The sequence below is a fragment of the Silene latifolia genome, chromosome X (genome assembly GCF_048544455.1).
Source record: "Silene latifolia isolate original U9 population chromosome X, ASM4854445v1, whole genome shotgun sequence".
Taxonomy (NCBI): Eukaryota; Viridiplantae; Streptophyta; class Magnoliopsida; order Caryophyllales; family Caryophyllaceae; genus Silene; species Silene latifolia.
The window spans coordinates 188,499,213-188,506,277 of NC_133537.1; the positions used below are offsets into that span (position 1 = coordinate 188,499,213).

At 33.0% G+C, this 7,065-nt stretch overlaps 1 long non-coding RNA gene across 1 annotated transcript; it reads right to left on the reverse strand.

Moving 5' to 3' along the window:
* Positions 1 to 4,371: 4,371 nt before the first annotated feature.
* On the reverse strand, positions 4,372 to 6,522 carry LOC141623757 (uncharacterized). The gene is made up of 4 exons (XR_012533613.1): positions 5,866 to 6,522; positions 5,598 to 5,667; positions 4,929 to 4,991; positions 4,372 to 4,679 (listed from the first exon to the last, which is right to left on the reverse strand). It is a non-coding gene; the product is annotated as an uncharacterized LOC141623757 (long non-coding RNA).
* Positions 6,523 to 7,065: the final 543 nt, after the last annotated feature.

Genomic DNA, 7,065 nt, shown 5'->3' on the forward strand with positions numbered 1-7,065 from the left:
ATTTTGTTGTGTTGATGCTGAAGTAGTTTTTGTTTATATTTTGTAATTATTGTTGTTTGACGATTGTTAAAGTAAAATACTGTAATTTGTGTTCATAAACTAGTGTTAAACTAATAAGTAATTTATAGTTTAGGGTTTGTATGAATTTGGGATTTTAGGTCAAATCCGAATTAGAAGTCCATAAATGTGGCTTGAATTGGATCCGACCAACCAAATAAAATTTATATGTTTGGGTGGTTCTTAGAAACGAATCTAAATGTTAGGTTTATGATTGAATTAGGGATTTTTTATAGTGTCCAAACTTTCGTCTATTAATAGTATAATTAGGTTTATATGATTGATTTATGTCATTCTATCATGTGAGTAGGCCATAATGTATGACAAGAATTGATTTTGAGCCGAATGGAGTGGTGAAAAATGCAAAGCTTCAAATTTATGATTTTGTGTAGTTAGATTGTGAATTTATCAATTAGTTAGGATAACGTACACTTGTGCATTAAACTAGCTAATTTTCAGGCGTTAGTTCCCGCTAATCCGTAATGCAAGAATCGAAGACATTCTCAAAACTCTGGTCGTGCAAAGAAGGTTCCCGAGCTCAAAATAACTCCAAAACAGGGGAACCGGATACAAGTTCATTGAAGGTATATTGCTTCTTCTTGAATTAAGTTATTTCTTTTTCATTGTTTGAGTCGCTAGTATCATTATTTCAAAGTCCCAAAGTTGCTTGGTTTTGATTGTCGTTTTTCTTTGTTCGAACTTGATTATTGTTTTGTTACTAGTAATAAGAGGGTAGTCTTATGGTTTCGACGATGCTAAAATATGCATATCTCGCTTCTCACAAAGAGTTTGCAAAGACTGACCATTCAACTAAATAATTGTTTTTTTTTGTTGATAGTTGTCGCCAAGTAAGGTCAAAGATATTGAATGGAAGGGGGGCATACTGAATATGTGGTTAAACTCAGTTGGGATCCGAAACATTCAGATCTACTTGCAACTACCTCCGGGGGGGCATACTGACAATGTGGTTAAACTCAGTTTGTTAAGTTTATCTTTTGGTTTGGTTGCTTAATTTTGATTCGTAACAACTTCATACAAGTTTTTGGATAATGCCAGGCTTTTAGCTTTTAAAGTTTGGATTGCGGTAATCATGTTAAGTTAAATTTGTGCTACTTGTTGAAAATTTGTCTTCCAAACATTTCAGGTGATGGAATTAGGCAAAAGAAGATTGGCACAACATCAGCCAACAACATTAGCCAACTCGATACATTCCCTGAGAAAAACGGCAGCCAACTTTATTAGCCGTAAAGAGATTAGAGTATTGTAGAGGTTTTATTTATATTAAGGTATGAATTTAGAATATTTACTAAAATTATGTAAGATTGTATTGTATAAAATTATATTAGAGATTATTTATATATAAATCATTTGTTTGGATTGATCGTTTGGTAATTGACTTGGAATAATCGGTTAATTGTATAAAGATATTTGTTGTTAATTATCGAAAAATTATGCATTTGTGATCATATGTAGGATTAATGTATTGGGCAAACAACAATACCGTAATTTATTTTTTTTATAAAAAAAAAAAATTATAGACATCAATTGTTTTGGATATCTGATGTCCATGGTCTTGAATAGACATCAGATTTTTATAAACATCTGATGTCTATATCTTATATAGACATCGGATTTCCTAAAAATATGATGTCTATTTTTGAATAGACATCAGATTTAAGACTGATGTATAAGCAAAAAGAATATACATGTGTCAACTGTGCATCAGTTGCAAATCTGATGTCTATTGATGAAAATGTCTGATGTCTATGATGATTTTTGTAGTAGTGTAACTGGCTAAAAATCAGGGGAAGATCTGTCAATTTCTGGACTGAGTTGGAATGGTGTCGCAGTAGGAAGACTAGGAAGCATTGGAAGATGGGTCTGCTTCGGTGTTGTTTGGCTGCTACTGTGTACGTGATTTGGCAAGAACGAAACATGAGGATTTTCAGGGATCGTTCTACTGATGTTGGTAGCATTTTGAAACAGCTTCAGTAAGTTATTAGTGCGAAACTTTTGTTTAAATATGAGAAATATAGTGATGAAATAATGGATGCTCTAAATTATTCTACTTAGTGATACTCTTTTTGTAAGATCTTATTCCTTCTTTTTCCCCTAGTGGATGAATAAAGATGGATGTGCCTTTCTTGCAAAAAAAAAAAAAAACGTAGGTGTTATAAATATATACTACGTATAAATAGTTGAATTGTCCCATATCAGAAGATTATTATAAGGTGGGGTGATCCCATGATTATAAATAGGATTTATCCTCGGAACTTAGGTATCACCCCAAATATATTGAATCTCTCAAAGTATACTTATTATATAAGAGACTTTAAACATAATCTTGAATTAAATGTTAAATTTGTAAAGTTGTAACATTCTTTTAGGTGGTAGAAAGAGCGATAAAATGGTCAATATTATAACGGAAATTTTCCATGGTACCCTCGAATTTTGGTAGATTACACATAATACCCCTAATTTTAAGTTTCTACATATAATACCCTTGTGTTTACTTTTTTCATAACGCCGTTACTCCTATATGTAACTAGATGAGTAATTGAGCATGTCATGCTATTTGTGTTTTGTTATTTAGGTATTAAATGTTAGTTTATTAAATAAAATATGGATTTAGGAATTAGATGATGAAGTGTTTGTGTAATAGATAACAAAAGAAAAAGGCGTCACAAGTCATAGGAGTAATGGCGTTATGATGAAAGTTGTCAAATGGTATTCTGGGAAAGAAAAAGGTGAACACAGGGGTACCATTTGTAGAAACTTAAAATTAGGGGTACCATGTGTAATCTATCAAAGTTCAAGGTTATCATGAGAAATTTTCAATATTATAATGATATAGTTAATTAAATTTTCATTGAAAAGAGAGAGATATCCGTACCAATAAAACAATAAAGGGGGTATTATTTTTTAATTGTTATTTTATTGCCAAGCCATCAAACTTAACGTCCATTTAACAGCCTTTACATTATGGGGTACCGTGGGCAAAAAAATGGAACCTCAAGGGTACCATAGGCAGATTCTTAAAAGTAGGGGTAACATGGAAAATCAGACAAAATTAAGGGGTAACACGGGAAATTTCCGTATCTCAATTATGATAAAAAAAAATTGACGAAAAACAACGTACAAATATTAATGGAGAGTACTTGATCATATTATTAAATTTAAATATAACTATTAGATATAATGAGTAGCAATTGTCCGTATTCGGTATTCGGGATTCGGTTGGATGTCGAACTAAGTACAAAAAAGATGGTGAAATTCTGAGTATGTTATTTGTCCCACATTGAAAAACAATAGAGGTTTGATGAATATATATATTTCGTATAAATAGTAAAATTGTCAGAAAAATATTCCAAGTTTGGTGAATATATTACTTATAAATAGTAGGATTGTCCCACATCGAAAGATTAGTATAAAGTGAGATGATTATATGATTATAAATAAGAGTTAACCCACGTATATATTAATCTTTTATTTTTTTTGAAAGAGGTATTTTAATAAGGGTAATGATAAATACAACCCAGTGGGTTGTATTTAAGAAACCAAAAGAGGAAATAAATTCTTAATATATGCATTAATTGTATTAATACCCAAATTAGAAGGTATTTAATGCTTAAATACAACCCACTGGGTTGTATTTAACATTACCCTTTTAATAATATGTAAACAAATCATTAGGCATAGAAGGTAAACATTAAACCCTTATAACGTTTTTTTTTTTTTTGCATTATAAATAAGTTAGTTACCCCGTTGCAACGCACGGGCATTCAAACTAGTCATTAACTATTTTCGAGTTTCTATTAAAGTTAGGAAATTATTTATTAATATTTGATAGTCTGTAATTTTATACGGAGTATTAAATACGATTATTTAGAAATTACAATTTGTAAGAGATTAACAACAGAAAAATTTGTAAGGATTTTCAGATTGGATTTGTGACAAACTTTCATGCATAATACACAATATTTAATTTGTAAAAATTAAAGTGCACATTAAAATATATTCCATATAACTATGTGTTGATTTATATAGGAGTTGATTAACTTATTAAGACCACGAATGAAATGTGACTTTGTAAGAACAGTATATGTTTGATTAATATTAATATTAATATTAATTTTATCTTGGGAATTGCCAAAAAAACAAAAAAGTGTGCTGTGTCATTATTATCACTATGCGATACCTAACAACTGAATGGCTTTGATTCACTTCTCTTCAAGTTCACGCATTTGTTTTTTTTTAGGCAAAAATGTACCAGATAAAACGTTGCAAACTGTCCCACAAACTGGAAGATAATGGTTCAACCATTCTAAAACGCAAACCACTTTGCCATTGATTTCATTTTATAACACTTTATTTGCCGAAACTTTTGTTTAGCAGATTATTGTCTTTACATTTAGTAACGTATAAATCATGTTACTTTTGAATAGAGGTAGTCAAAACTCATTCTCGAGCTAGAAAATAAAAACTAACTGAGGTGTGAAGTGTGAATTTTTTGCAACTTTTGACAAAGATGTCGAAGAAATTGGCATTTGGTATTGAAGCCATGAGCGTAGAAGCTTGGTGTCCTGGGAGCTGATATTTCCGCTTCAGCACGCCTAATCAACCTAGTCGGACAATGAACAAGAACTTCATTGTCTTCTAACGAAAGCATTTAAAAGGAGAAATTCATAGCATAATCTCGCATAATCTAACATAGGTCGTTTCCTTTGTGAGAACTATAAATCTTGAAAAAAAATATTTTGTTTCTTCTGTAATATGACTGACTAGTAATAGTGAGACCAATACAAAATACAAAATACAAAATACAAAATAGAAAAACGAGTACTAATAGTGAGACCAATAAATCTGAATACCTCTTTAAAAGCACGCATACATTGACGGAGAGCTTTTTCAGCCTCTGGTACTGGCAAAGCTTTCTGCACACATTAATTAATATTACTTATTAGGAAAACCAGTATGGTTATGGGAGTAGACTAAAACAATTAACTAGTCCTCATTAACAGGAACATTTTGTGGTTAAACTACTGGTAAGGCTGTTCCAAACATCTGGGCGCTTTTCACTAGATTAGTTGATGGGAAATGCTAATGTACATGACGCAAAAAAATACAGTAATGTTAAAAAAATGGTACAAAAATGAAGGTTGGTAAATAGACTTCTCCTTAAAACTTGATCAATATTGCATTTATGTATTCCATTGTACCCTGTCATGTGTGGTGGAATAGCCCACATGCAAATCTCCACCAAAGAATGGGGGAGGTAACCAGACTACCAAATTACCACAACTAACAGATTAAAATTTCCAGTGACCTCATACGGAAACTTAATAATTAATGGCATTGTTTCACACTTGTCCTTAGAGCATCTAATTGACAACTTGTAACACCATGGCATCTATAGTAGAAATGACAAAGCTATATAAATTTCTACCCAACGGGCCAATTGTACCTATTGGAATAACTGTACGCGTGAAAAACAAAAACTTAACCTAGAATTCAATAAATAGATACTTGAGTGTAATGACCTTTGTTTCTTGAATTTCATCCTTAGTTTTCTCCAGATGCGCAAGAGCTTTTACTGACCGTAGTCCGTAACTGCAGATGGAATGCCAAATTAAGTTATGCCACATAAAAGATTTGCCAATATATAGCGACTCCTACCTAAATTACAATCAAAATCACAAATCACAAATACGCAATTAACAAATCTTCCCATTTGACTTTTCTCTCTTTTTAAAGACTTTGGACAATTGACCATAGTACCCCACATTCTACCCCATGAGCCAAACTCACCTTCTTCACTCCTGTTCCTCATCCAACCCTTACACTTACAACCCTTCAACAACTACGAAGCCACCATCACATGAACAGTGACCGTCGTCGCCGCAACCCCGCCTCTTTCTGCCGCCGTTGTGCACCGACCACACCACCTTTAACCACTACCCATATAACCGTGACCCACGCACAAGCCTTACTTCCACGCACTACCTTACCATCGAGAACACCCTAACTACCAACAGCAACCCCCCTCCCAAATAACAACCATGGAAACGTCCTCCCCCACCCTCGAAAACATTAGATCATGGGTTGTTGAGGGCGGGGGAGGGTGTCTCACAGGTGGGGGTTATTTTCGGTGGTGGTAGGTGGTGTTTCCTCGTAGTTGGGTGAGGCCGGCGTGATTGTGGAGGACGAATTTGGTGGTCAATGGGAGGTAACGAAGATGGAGATCGGAGGTGACAGTGGTCGGAGGTTGGAGATGATGGTTAAATTTTGAAGGTGGTGGCATGGTGATTGGAATGGTGCTCGGAGATGGTAGTTGATGGTGGGTTGTAACACTATACAGGCAGTAGAGAGAGTGGCGGAAGGGTAGACTTATTATACACAGTTTTACAAATTACTACAGTACATTTTATGACACCTTTGTTAAAAACTGGTACATATAATTTACTTAATTTTCAGCCAGTTTTGTTGGTTTTATTAGAATGGGTGTTGCTCTTTCACATACATATTTTCATAATGTTTCCAAACACTACCTTTCTTTCTAAAAAAAAACCCTTAATTTTATCCTTTGATCTCTTCCTCATAAAACCTAATTACATTTCACTCAAATTCTTCAATTATGAAATTTAATTCTCATATCAAACAAGTAATTAGTCTAATTTATCAAAACATTACATTAATTTATGCGGCTTGATTGTTTTGTGTTCATTTATAAAATCGAAAACGAAAAATTCTTCCGTAACTTCTTTCGGCAAGTAATGAATACTTGATTGTTTTGCATAGTACACAAGTTTTCATCTTGAATGAATTTATGAATCATTGGCTGAATGGTTGGGGAATGACATTGATACCAGTTTAATATCTCAATCAAATTATCATCTGTTTAATACTTGATTGTCTTCTCATTTTTTTTAATTAAAGAATTCTAACATACTACATGAGAGAGCAAGAGAGGTGGACGATGATGCAACGTGCGACAGGAGTAGAGCGATT